The sequence below is a fragment of the Polypterus senegalus genome, chromosome 6 (assembly GCF_016835505.1).
Source record: "Polypterus senegalus isolate Bchr_013 chromosome 6, ASM1683550v1, whole genome shotgun sequence".
In the NCBI taxonomy this organism is placed as follows: Eukaryota; Metazoa; Chordata; class Cladistia; order Polypteriformes; family Polypteridae; genus Polypterus; species Polypterus senegalus.
The window spans coordinates 193,536,489-193,550,664 of record NC_053159.1 but is presented as its reverse complement, the minus strand read 5'-3'; positions in this window follow the sequence as shown (position 1 = coordinate 193,550,664).

The following is a 14,176-nucleotide window of genomic DNA, read 5'->3' as shown; positions in this document are numbered from 1 at the left end:
GCAGTGTGGAAAAGAGTGCTGAGGGAAGGCGAGGTGGACGGCGTCAGGGTGGGGGCCACGACTCACCGAGGGTCTGCACCAGGACACCCCGGCACCGCAGCTTACATACTGGGGGCTCACTATGGCACCTTGTCTGAGGGGTGGCAGCGGCCTGCCCCTGGCGTGTGGGCCCTTGACGTCTTCACCACATTTGATATGTGCAGCTACCTCACAGCCCGAGTGGTCCGGGCTCCACTTTGTGCCCAGTGCTGCCAGGATGGGGCGCCTGCTTCTGCTTTTTTAATTTTAGTGGCTCTTTTAATTTGCGAGGCCACCGTCTGACCACAGCTGATTCTCACCAGTTGGCACAAAATCCCCCTTTAGACCCCCACCTGATTTGGCTTCTCTGCCAGGGTCTTGTCCACTGCTTCTGTTTATTGAGGTCCAGCTCGGCGTGGCGTGGGGCAGCAGTCTCACAGACACTGGTCATCTGGCCACCTCACACAGCGAATGGCAGAGCAAGTGGCCGAGCTGTGATTCTGGGGGCATGAGGTGGGCGACACAGCAGAGACCGTCCTCATCCCTGTCGTTCTGCAGTACCGCCACGTGCCACTAGAGCGCAGCAGAGCACTTCACTGTCAGCACACACAACTGGTGAGCACCCTGAGAGGCGCGGGCACTGCCCATGCCAGGCCACAGAACCCAGTTGAGCTGGCAGCAGACCCGAGTGTGGCATACAGGAGTGGCCACACTTGGTCCTCTTGCCTTGTCTGCCTCCCAGTTGCACCGAGGGGCAGAGCTGATGCCCGCTTGTCTGTCCATTTGAGAACGTAAGGCGACCTGAGCAGAGTGGACAGCACCTGTGACTGCAGTCAGTTGACCACCTGGCTGGACGCTTGCTGAGCTTTTCAGGGCCAGTCTGTGGTCACTCTGGCACTGCACAGCTAAATGAATTGCACTGCTAATTCACATCTAGGTGGCACACTGGTGGGCACTGTTCTTCTCTCCAGAGACATGGGTTCAAATCCTGTGCCCGGTCACAATTGGCATCTCCTGCAGGTTAGGTGAAGAGGTCACTAATCTGGCCAATGAGCGTGTGTGCCCCCTGGTGGACTGGAATGCTTTTCTCTGACCACTGTTACCCTGAATGGGCACAAGGGGTCCTGGTGAGCAGGAAGGTCATTTTAATAAAACACCTGTTTTTAAAGGGGGTGGCATGGGAAGTGCAGGAAATTGGGTAACATGTGCGATACTGCCCAGAGCTGACTGGCAGCTGCGTGATGGCACACACCATGACCCACAGCCAAGCAGGTGTGAGGAGGTACCCAACTGCATGCCTGCTGGACACCACTGAAGGACCACACTGGTGTGGTCCTGTTATTGGGATACGCTATGCCAATCCCCAACCCCCCCACTGTCATACCATGTGGCCGCTGTGGATGCCAGGCGTGCCGTGTGCACCAGGGACACGACTTCTGATCTGCTGTGAGGTTCTGTGGGTGCCAAGCGAGGAGGCATCAGCTCTTTAGCGGCACATGAGAGCGCGATAATGAGCAATCTGTCTGCAAAGCACGCCAGCTCTCGCCCGCCTGCTGCCAGCCTCATCGGGGGTGTTGCATCTGAGACCAACCGAGCAGCAGGCTGGCAGCTTCCATAGTGCTAGTGGACACAATGGGCAGCAGTCACCAGGCCTTCAGATTGGTACAAAAAGGGGCACATTAAGACAGGCAAAGTGAAGGGAGGACATGCCTGGCCAGACCCATGCCCATCCCTGCCTCTGCCACCCAGCGCACACACACAGATCTGCCCGTCATGTACACCCGGCAGGGATGCCTACTCCTCATGGTTTGGTACGGCTCTGCTCCTACGTCCCATCAAATATTTATTCAGGGGGGCACTGGGGGCTTCAGGTGCTCTTTGATCCCATCAGGGAATGGCAGACGCTGCCACCTCGGCGCTTTGAAGTCCTAACAGCGTGTGCCGGTCTGCTGGGACCACCCAAAGAGCGCCGCGGTCAGCAGAGGAAGCTCATTACTCAGCGGCGCGGCGTTTGTTGTTCTGGAGGACTGGAAACCTGAAACGCCAGCAGTGCCAGGAGTGCCCGTCCCATGGCGCCCTCGAGTGCTGAGGAGATGTGCCCCCTAAAGTGATTAGGGACCACAGAGCAATGTGACAGGGCCTTTAAAAGTGGCAGAAGCCCAGAGTGAAAGAAACCCCAAAAAGTGAATAGGGAGCCCAAAGTGAGTGCAACCTTGAAAGCCATTGGGGTCCCAGAGCCCCCATAGTGGTATCAGCCCAGAAGCAACGAGAGACCCCAGAGTGATGAGGGGCTGAAGATGAGGAGATGGCAGACAGGGAACTCAAACTGCCTGGGACCCTAAAGATGAGAAGGGGACACCCTGTGTTTGCAGGAGCCCCTCTAAGGGATCAGGGGCCCCATGGTGACACGGACCCCCAGGCAAACTCCAGAGCTGAAGGTGATGATTGCAGAGGGCGCCCCAATATCAGGGGCTATCTTTGAAATGAAGGGGACTGCCAGGGGTTCACCCGAGTTGCCCATGTGCCCAACATGGGACCCTCAGCACATTTTTTTTTTCTCCTCGTTTCCTAGCTGGCTCAGTGGTCAGCCTGCAGCTTTGCACAGAAGGTGGTGAGCTGGGGGGCCGGGTGGGGGGTGGACCAGCAAGGTCACTAAAGCAGGTGACACGATGTAAACGAGGAGTTGCTGACAAAAAAGATTTCAGTTGGTGGCTTTCATTCTTCCAAATTACCCGCCAGCCAATAACATTAAAGCTCACAAGAGAAAATTAGCATAACTAACGAGCTCGTTAAGAAGAGAAAACTGAGTAACAAAGTTGGCGGCCGTCAGTGGTCACTCAGGCAGGCTGGACACTGAAGACAGGCAGGGGCAGTCGCTGGATGTGCCCACTCAAGATGGAGGTGCCCACTGAGGATGACCAGGGTCAGTCGCTGGCCAACACAGAACCTGCACGGTCAGGGAGCTCCGGCAGGGCCTCAGGCAGGGCACAGCTGCTTAAGAATGGCATGCAGAGCTACCTGGGCAGAGGCCGGCTAAAGAGGTGCCCACAGCTTGGCACTGCCAGCCCGGCTCCACTGTGACGAGGCATCGGGATGCAAATCGGGAACAAAGGCGAATGTCACGCGCTTTATTATGGATGAGCAATAAGGTGCGTGGCGAGGCTGCAAATAAAAGTCGGGGGCAATTAATGGGCAGCCCGGCGTGGCCCCCGGCGTCACTCTTTGTGCCGCGCGCCGCAGAAATGAATCTTTGTCATTAATAATTCAATCGGCCGCTTTTTGTTTAATAAACACGTTGTCAGTGATGTATCTGAGGGGGACGCTAATGTGATTGCGTCCAGGGGAGGGCGGATGCGCGCGCGCCGTGACGACGGCGATAAACAAAAATATTATGGGGGCCGGGGGGCCAGGGAGGGGAAATGCGATTAGCGGCAAATGAAATAATCGGCCGCTGATTGATGGCCCGCCATGCCAAAAAGGCAATCAGGGCTGTTGGCGGCTGCCTCCGTGGGCACAAAGGGCAAGGGGACCACCTCACCGGGGAACTTAGTCTGGGTGACCACCTCACTGGGGGAACTGGTCTGGGTGACCATTACTCAGGTTCCCCTTATCGGAGTGGCTTGAGTGACCCCCTTGTCCCAAGTGACCACATGTACGAGGGGCCTGTCGTGAGTGACCACCTCTTCTAGCTTCTACTGTGGAGACCACCTGAGAGACCACTTGTTCAGCGGGCCTCCTCGGATGTCCAGCTCTCTAGACTGACCGCTCCTCCTCTCCCTCGTGGCCAGTCTTCTTGTGACCTTTGACTTCACACTGAGTGTCCTCCTACGTCACCCTCATCACTGGCCATGCTATGCTGCCTGGACCTGTGGATGACCCTTCACTGCCACCCTCCTGCCCGCTGGCACTGCTTTGGCTTTTTTCTATTAAAATTGAGAAAATGAGGTCATCTGCCGACCTGGGAATCCATCAGCGGCCATTCAGGGTGGACAATGCGCGGCTGTGGCTTTTGTGGCCTGAAATTCTCATCAGCGGTGGCAGCGGAGGGGGTCACCACTGGCCGCCCATCCCCCCAGACAGCTCTCATTCTTAACAGCAGAACCCCCACTCGTCCATCCCACACAGGTGAGCTGCTGCTGCCCCCTGATGCCCAGGTGCCCACCGCAGAGGAGATGAGAAGCACAGGCATCACAACACATGCCAGCTCCGGGCCTTGGGCACCTTTCACATGGAGGGGCCAGACGTTGGGCGGGGGGGTCCGTGTGCCACTGCTGCACTGCTGTGGCTTTCCTCGTTTGCGTCTGGGCAGCAGGTCAGGGGGTGCAGAGGTGACTTCGCGTACCACCAGGTGAGCCCCTCACCATGCAGACGTCCCCCTGGTACCCCATCAGCTGCAAAGTCAAAGAAGCCTGAGCACCTGAACTAATGGGCACTCGCACTGAGCCGCACAGAGAAGACCACCTATGCCTGCTAAACGGCCACTGCTGGATGCACAGGAATCTGCACAGGTGCCCAGCTGGAGAGGAGATGCCCGTCGGCACTCAGGGCGCCTAACAAGCTGTGACAGCTGTGCCAAGGCTGGAAATCCCAGCGGTGGTCAAGCCAATCCAAGTTCACCACCGCCTGAGACCCCCGAGCAGGCTGCTGTCCTCACTCACCATTGGACGATCCTCCAGGATGACCTGAAGCTCCAGTCACGCCACTGGCTGGGCAAGTGAGGCTTACGGGGGACCTTGCCAATGTGGCACTACACTCCCCACACTAGCATCCCACTACAGCTGAGTGAGACAGTGATGAGAAGCCCACCAAAAACCAAGAAAACACAGCAGAGACCACCGGTGTCCAGAGAAAATGTCCACTGCTGGCCAGGAAAAGGAAACCAGGAAGGAATGAGAGGACAAAACAGAAGAAGGGAAAGTCCAGCATGAGAAGGTAAGGAGGACATGGGGGCACAGGGGACAAAAGGACATATGAGGGGACAAGGAGCTGAGGGACATTAGAAGGTGTAGGATATGAGCATCTAAGGGACAGCGGGGTGTATGGGAACCTGTGTAGGTGACATGGGGACCGTGGCATTGAGTGACGAGGGAGCAGAGGACCACCGCAGGTGCTTCTCGAAGGCGAGGGCCATCAGCGGTCTGTGGTGTCACCCCCCGAGGAAGGGGCAGGATGCCATCCACTTCTGCTCAAGCTCAGGCGGCCCCCTGAAGCTCCGCGAACGAGACAGGAACAGGAGGTCCGGAGAGGAGGAAGTGGGGCCGCCATCAAAGGCCTGAGCTCCGCGTAGAGCCCGCCTTGTGCCGACTCAGATCCGCTAGGCCCGCGGCCGGAGGTCACCAGCTGACCCCGCATTTCTGTCCATCCGCTCGTCTGCTTTCCGGCCTGTCAGGAGGAGGAAGGTCAGCCGCACACAAGGAAGTCACGCGGGAGCGGGAGGCACCCCATTGATGCCACTGGCGCCTGCGCAGAGGGCAGGGGGTCACCGTCCAGGGCCTTCCTGCTGGTGCCATCGCAGTGGAAAGGCCTGAGCCATCGCGTGTGCCTACCTGAGGAGCTGTGCTCTTTGTATGGGTGCAGCAAATGTGCTGGCACTGCCTTTACACACCAACATTGGCACGCTGCTGCCCTCACCCACTGACTCACTCCCCTCTCACCTTGATGGCCCACACTGCTGTTTACATCTGAAGCTCACAGTTGTCCATAGGACCCCCAGGCTCCCCCATTGACCTGCTGGCAGTGCCAGGCACCTATTATTATCCATTCTATTGCTTTTTTCACCTCCTGGCCCATAATCTCCTCAGACCCCTGCCAACGCTGCCTTAGCCCACCGGCTGGCACACCTCACACACACACACACACACACACAGAGTTCACTTAGCCAGTGGCTGCCGGAGGAAAAAAAAAAACTAGCTGAGCGATTACCAGGTAGCCATGGCAACGGCTGCATCTTGGGGTCACAGGCCGCTCCCACCCGGATCTGCGCTCCTCCGCCGATGGAAAGTTCAGCAGGAAACCCCCTTGGCAGGGATTGTGTGTGCCAACGAGCAAGTGGGACCTACTGGGCATTGTCCGGGCCTGCCAGGATGGCTCCTAATGTGTCACACTGGCAGTGCCCCCCTCAATACCCTGTATGGACTGGTGACACACACTGGTGAGTTAAGAAGTGGCTGGGCACCTAGCATTTGGTTTTGAGGTGTGTGAAGCGGGTGACGCAGCACCACGTGGGCATTATGAGAGTTTGGCCAGCACTCACCCCCTTAGACCAGGGGCACCAAAAGCAGCCAAACCCCACCCCCCATCTCAGCCCATTCTCCAAATGCCTGCCTAACGCGTTCAGTCGTGAATGTGCTCGGGCTAACAGCGGGCACTGCCAGCGCCTCCCCTGGCCGGGCTGTGGGAATCGATGAATCAAAGCTGGCGGTGGCGGCGGCACGGATCAATCACTCGGGGAGCTTTTAGCGGCCGTGTCCCGCATAAATCCTTAATTGCCCGGAGCGCGGCTGAGTGGGATTTGGCCGCCTGCCTCTTCCGCAGTGTCATGAGAAGGCGACGCTAATGGAATGGAGGAGCGGAATGCAGCAAGGAGAAGGTCAAAGCCGGCGGGCGCAGGTCGGGGGGCCGCAGACAGACGTGCGTCTTTAGGGGCCCTCGCAGGGTCCCCCCCAACCCTTTCTTCAGTGTGGTCCCTGGGCACAGAGCGGGCATGGGGAGAGGGGCCTCTGACAATGAGTTAAAGGGGCCTCTCACTTCTGCGCCCCCCAGAATCGCTCAGCACGAGGGGCACAGCACAGGCGGGGGCGTCCCGTAGGACGTGCAGCGGTCAGCGCCACTCAAACCTCCCGGAGTCTCAGGACGACCATCCTGTGCAGGCTGACTCTCCATCCGCTCCTCGCGTCCCACTGGCTTCCTGTTGCCCCCAGGAGGTGACATGTGGCCGGCTGTTGTGTCTCACTCCCATCCCACTCACTTGACTTCCTCCTGCCATCCATTCGCTGCTCCCTCCAACCTGAAAGGTGCCATATAGCCCTGCTGTGCTGTGGCATCAGCCTGCCATCAAATCAGAAGTCCTGAACTCCTCACAGGTGCCACCCCCCGCCTGTAAACCCATTTAATTAAATTCCTTCAGCAGCTGGCCAGTGTGGAGAGGCGAGACTGGCACCGTGCCACGCTCTAGTGCAGCCCCCCTCCCCCAACCACAGAGCACCACCTTGGCTCCCCCTAGTGGTCCTGGTGCCCTAAATGGGGGTGCGGAGTGCCATTGTCCTTGTCCCTGTGACCCGGACATTTTTTAAAGGTGTAGTGCTGAGGTCACCCACATGAAGCCAGACCCCCTTTTACTCAAGACACCTGTTTGGCACACAGTAGTACCCCCCATTTAATCCATCTGAGGTGACAGGAGTCCCTCACTGTCATGCACACATTCATGCCAGCTGGCACCATTTAGGTGGCAGTGGCACCACAGTCAGTCTCACTTGAAGGGCAGAACCCCAACTGTCTGTGAGGTGGGGGGCAAAACTGCCTGGTGGTCACAGTTACCGGCCGGTGTTGTGCGCTGTCTGAAGTGAACTGTTAAGACTGCGGTGGCAATGCCCCACTCAGCTGGGCACATTGGCGGAGTGATGCCATGAGTGCCATTCACCAGGCTAGTAAGCATGGCACACACTTCACCAGCTTATTCTGGCTCGGACTGTGAGGTCACTTGCTTGACGTCCCTGAGTGGATGCGGCGTCGGAGTGCCAGAAGCTGGGCTGCCCTGGACAGGATGCCCGTCTCCCAGTGGGATGCATTCCCTCCTACTGTGCCCACTTGTACCTGGTGGTCTTTGGCATATCCGTGGAGTTCCAGCCAGGCAAACAAAGCAGGAACTGAGTGCTGGGTGATTGGCATTGTACCCAGGCTGTTTATAAAGAGATGCCAATGGAAATCAAACCCACTCACTCTACTCAAACCTGGACGGAGTGCCAGTCTGTCGCAGGGCTGCTTTGCAGGTTTCTTTATCGTAGCTGCCTGTGCTGTCACTATCATGTGACTGGGAGTCGTCACATATCGTGTGTGACGTCACGGGCAGCGCCCATGTCGACTTTCAGGGTGTGCCCACCGTGAGGGCATCAAAGAAGCAGAAACCCCAATCAGGCAGCCTGGCCCCAAACTCACAAGGCAGGTTTTAAAAGTTCAAAAAGAAAAAATGTCATTCAAGGGAGAGGATGACCAAAAACCGTCGGCCTGTAAAAGAGGATGTGTAAAGTGTTTGCCAGGGCTGCCCGTTGGCGCCAGGTTTACACTTCAGGGTTTGTTTTATTTCTTTGTCTCCTTTTGTGTTTTATTTGCTCTCAATGCCTGCCAGCCCTTCTGCCCTGTCCCTATATTTGGTGGGATGATCCCCAAGAGGCGGGGCCACCTGTCTGTCATCATTGAGGGACCGCCTCCCTGCCCCACAGAGGCTGATGGGCTCTCACTGGCAGTGCCTGGTGGTCTGGTAGGACCTCCTTTTGTTTTATTTGCTTCTTTCTGTTGGCAGTTCTCAAGACTTTCTGTTTTTTGGTTGCTGATCTTTCAGCCAAATCCTTTTTGCCTCCATTTTCTTCTCCTTGAGTATTTTCTTCTCCTTTTCCTTTTTTATTATTAATACATGTTCAGTTTTATAAAGATTTCCGGGGGTCTCGTCTCAGTTCTCCCCCCACAGAGACAAACCCGCCTTCACATTTACATTCACAGACTTGAATTTAAAAGCCTGGCAGCCATTTTGAGGCCTAGTGAGGCCTACAGCCTCCCGTTTTCCTGGAGCCAGGCTTGCCTTGGGGTGACACGGGTTTGGAGGGCTGTTTTTAAAGGCCTCACCTTTCAGTATTTGGTGGAGCCCCCACAATCATAACTGGAAGAGAAACAAAGAAGGTGGGCCTAAGGGAGGGCCAATCTGCAATCGGGAGACCACCCGAGGAACAGACATGGAGCCTCACGGCGCCTGGGCATTGGCATCAGCACAGACCTACGGCAGAGAGGAGAGAAGAAACTCTGGGGGTCCGCAGTCAGTCAGGCAGGGTCACAGTCACCTGGCACCCCCCCACTGGCCACTCTCGAGGTTCACTTACTGTGACTTTGTGCAGTGCAGTCCAAGAAGAGGAAGAGGAAGAAACCTTTCATCCTTGGATTTTATGGCTGTTATCTGTCAAATGGGCACAAGAAGAGCTTGGCAGTGGCATCAAGTGGCACAGCTGGGTATCAAGGGGAGAAACTGGACAGAGGAGGGTCAGTGATGCTTCTTTATTGTTGTAATTTGTGTATGTTTGGTGCCAATGCCTAACAAACAGAAAGTGCCCATTCATAAAAGACAGAAAATAAAAAGTGTGATCTAAGAAATGGGCATGAAAGGCGCTATATAAGAGCCAGAAAATCCACATGCAGATGAGAAAGGTGCCATGATAGAGTGACTGAAGTGATACAAGCGCTTCACCTCCCAGAGCACCGCACAGTAGAGGGGGTCCGACAGCGAAGACCCCCATATAGATAGTTGGGTCAGGCCCACTTGGGTACACGCTCACGTCACAAGTTGACCACGCTGGGGACATTCAGGACTTTATGGTTATGGTGACTTTAGTGGGCCACTGCACTTTTCGTCTCACTTCCTGGACGTTGCCATTTTGTGTCTTCCTACCACTGCCATCCTCTTAAGAGTGCCGTTAGTGGCGGTTTAGGGGCTGGATGGGCAGGTGCCAAGGGGTCTTTGTGCTTTCGACTCTCATTGTCCATGTTGTGATTTGATGCTCGTTCCTCCTACTTCACAGTTCAGATGATTTACCCATTTGGATGCCCACCTTCCCTCCATTGTTTTCCTTTCTCTTGCCAGATGTGACAATTCTTTAGTCCTAGCAGATCTCCACTCCCAGTCCCCTCATTCGCCCAGTGGAGACTTGAGGGTCCTGCTGCCTCCATGGTCACCTGTGCCAGTCCTCCTGTGTCTGTCGCTTACCGTGTGGCTTTTTCCCCCTCATTTGTTTCCACACCTAAACTCGGGGTGCGACTTCAATTAAAGGCGTTTGGTTGTGTCAGAGCCGCGCGCTACGAGAGCTTCTGCAAGGCGCTTGTGACAGATAGGGGGCGCTGTCGTCCCCTTAAATCTTCACACTGGCGCCCAGTTAAGTTCAGGGCAGATTTCAAAATCCTCCTTTTAACATATAAAGCATTAAATGGCCGACTTATTTGAAGTTATCATGACTTACAAACCTGAGCGCACATTAAGATCTCAAGATGCCGGTCTGCTTAGGATTCCAAGGATTAATAAAATAACAGGGGAGGTCGAGCTTTTAGTTACAGGGCCCCCTAAACAGTGTGGTGGTCTTCCTGCTTACATAAGAGATGCCCCTTCAGTCTCAGCCTTTAAATCCCGGCTGAAGACTCACTACTTCAGTTCAGCACACCCTGACTAGAGCTGCTGATTAATTGTACAGACGTCATCTCTGTTGTTAGTCATTAGCACTATAACATAAGTCACATGATAATTATATTTGAATACTAACCCTCACCTATTCTGTTTCTTTTCTCGGTACCCAAATGTGGCCATTGATGCCACGGCCCACCTGCCGAGTTGTTTGCCTGCCTATGGTAAAGTCATCCCTGATGGAGGATCACACGAATCATGTGAAAGAGGGGTCCTTTCATCGGAGCAACGTTTCAGCCGTGGCATGGCCAAATGGGGAGGCAGCTGATGGATGAGGTCTCCAGGACTCTAAAAATATCCAAACCTAATTATGGGATATCCTCTACTGTTAAACCGTACTTCTAAAATTTGTATTATGCTGCCTTAAGGAATTGTTCTGTTCTGTGTATTGTATTGTATTGACCCCCTACTTTTGACACCCACTGCACGCCCAACCTACCTGGAAAGGGGTCTCTCTTTGAACTGCCTTTCCGAGGTTTCTTCCATTTTCCCTACAAGGTTTTTATCGGGAGTTTTTCCTTGTCTTCTCAGAGAGTCAAGGCTGGGGGGCTGTCAAAAGGCAGGGTCTGTTAAAGCCCATTGCGGCACTTCCTGTGTGATTTGGGGCTACACAACAAATAAACTGGATTGTATTGTATTGTATTGTATTGTATTCATCAATCACAATCAATTCTCAATAACAATACAATCCTCCACTACCAGACGCGTTGCCACCCTGCCACCCAGCTCAGCTCAACATCTGGGCTCTCCCATAGTCCTTTTATAGTCTGTGACCCGGAAGTGCTTCTGAACCCGCAGTCCATGTGACTTCCTAGCACTTCCAGGTCCTCTTCTTCAACCAGGAAGCACGTCATTCCCTTTGTCCATGTGACTAGGATGCACTTCCAGGTTATAGGAAAAATACTCGTCGTTCCTCCATGCAGCTTCTTCTAGTGGCCCCTGTGGTATCCAGCAGGGCTGTGGATGAAAACTCCATTGTCCATAATTCCCTGCTGGTATCCGGGGCACTTCCATGCTGCAGGGAGGGCTCCACCTGGTGGCCTGGGGGTATTGGCCGGGATGACTGGCAGGCCATGGTCCACACGCTATAGTGGAGGGACAGCAGGGGGACACAGCGGCTAACTTCAGTTCCCCTCGGATTTCAAGGCGGAGCTGTGATGTCACTTCCTCCTCTTGCCGACTATTTAAGAGACCGACCAGCGGAAGTCGGTGGTCACACCAGAGCCCATGTGTCATGATGGGCGGCCGTTTTTCATTTTTGAGGCTCCTGGGGTCTTGATGTCACTCCAGGGGGCTTTGAGAATCCACTCCTGTCATTGTTTTTCTTTATGTCACATCTGCACACGGAAGGGCAGCAGATGTCACTGTCAAGCACGCTGTGCATAGTGGTCGGGGACGGCCTCTGCATGGCCACCGGATGGAGCTCACACCGCGGGTGTGCGGCTTTGTGGCGGACCACCGGAGTAAATCTTCAAGGTGGTGCAAGTCCACAGCCATTCAGCATCTTCTGCATTTTGGGGGATTCGCATTGCTGGTTTCCATGACGATGTATCCCATGTTTCACTGGGGCCACCCAGCGGTGACGTCACTGGTGTGATGGCTGGCAGGAGAAACGGAACTCGTCGCCATTCTTACCGTTTCTGAATTCCGTCTTACCTCTCGCCGACTGCTGCGCTCCCCGTTCTTCAGAAGTGCCCTCCCTGCACGACCGGCGACACCTCAGTTATGTCGTCTCTCCATGGCCGTCACTTGGCGAGTCCTGTGAGCGAGTTGGGCCTGCTGCAGCTGAACACGCACGGGACGTCGACCTGCGAACCTAATGGCGGAGATTCAGGGGGGATCTCCAACTGAACAGACCACCATCACTGAGGTGGTCCTAAATGATGTCAAGAGTCGTTCTGTCCACCCCCTGGCCCGGTCACTTTGTCCCCTGACTCGCCAGCCCTCCTCTTCTTCTTCACTCAGGCTGTGAAGATGTCGGCCCTGACCGGTGCTGCTGCTCTTTGATGTTTCCTGTTGTTGGTTTGGAGTTCGTTCTTCACGTCTGCGTGTTTCCCACTCGTCGTCATTTCTGCACTGAACTTTAATTGGGCTGCTTGGTGGGCGGAGCTCTGGGATGCGGGGCGGTGCCAATGTCACTACTGCTGGCTCCTCCCACTGGCTTTAGTGAGGCCCAGCAGTGCGGCTCTGCCTTCACGCCAGTGGCGGCCTTCCTAGATTTTTCTGGAATATTCCCGGCTCTGTTTCATGGATTGGGACGTGTGTGCCTCGGATTACTTGTTGGGCACGTCCATCGTTGTCCTTTTTGTTGGCCTTGTCTTGATTTGCGTTAATAAGATAGGGTTGGTATTCACTGCCCTCTTTGTCTACAAGCCTGGCGTTTCTGGTCACCTCCTCCCTTCTTGCATTCTGAACGTCCGATGCCAGCTCACCCTTTTGGGCCCGTGTAGGCCGAAGCCCTTAGCTAGAAGTTGGAGGAACGACCTGACCTGACCTGGGGGGCCTCACGCCCGCTCTTTATGTTTGAGACGCCATCTGACAGCATCCACCGCCATAACCCACTCTCTTGGTGGAGACTTTACTGACAGGCAGAAGCTGGCATCCACGGGCATCGTTCCTGTCTCCATTTTAGGCACTTTTATCATGGCAGCCTTTTCTCTTGTGGTTCTGATTTGCACTTCAGGACACAACAGGTGGGACGCCTCCTAAAATGAGCCAGGGGGAAGGGGGTGGGCAAAATCCCACCTGGCCTGCCCAGCAGAAGCTCACCTGACTTCTGCCAGCCCCCCTGCCCCCCAAAGGAGACCTGCTGGCTTCTGCTGTGGCAGGCCCAAGAACAGGGAGCTTGGCAAACAACTCGAAAGGCTCCAGAAATACCTCAGAAAACCCCACAAGAGAGGGGACGGCACGTAAACCCCCAGCCTGAATTACAAGGCAAACAGAATCTTCTGGAAGCCAAGGATTTGTTCTGCAGAAACCAGAAAAGCACAAAGAAAAGCTCGGCAGAGCAGAAGGAGGCGCAACGGAGCCGTCTGAAGGCAGCAACCTTTAAATGGAGCATAAATATGAAGGAAAAGAAGAACTAAATCCCCCAAATCCGCAGGGTCCGCGTCTGCAGATTCAACTGACTGCGGCTTGAAAATGTTCAGGGGGGAATAAACTAAAAAGTAAAAGGGACGGCGATGACAACGAGCGGCTGGAGTGACGAGACCCTCGCGGTGTGCCACTTGTGTTGTAAATTCTCTTTCTGTTTCTCTCCACGCACATTTCCGTGATTTTGAACGCCATTTTCTTTTCGATACTCTGGACCTGCGGCCGATAGCAGCGGACCCCTAAACATCAGGCGACTTTCGTTTAAATACCACTGACAACGTTTTATTGTTTTAAAGTCACACACAACAAGACGTCACCGATTACGAGACTCGCTCGCTCTCTCGCTCGCTCAAATGGACGGATTGTGATGTTTTAGCGTAACCCCCAAGGGACGACGGGACAGTGAAGCCCACCCACACAAAAGGTTTACGCTCTTTTTACATTTCACGCTTGGTCACGTGCGGGCGCCAACAACTTCACGTCTCCCCCTCCAGCATCACCACACGTCCGTTGGCGCTTTGGGCTCATTAAGGAAGACCAATGGCGATTTTCACACAGCGCTGTGATATCAAAGGCGGACAGCGAGGGCGCTAGAGGCCTTTACAATGCACTTGACCCGTCGGCGCGGTA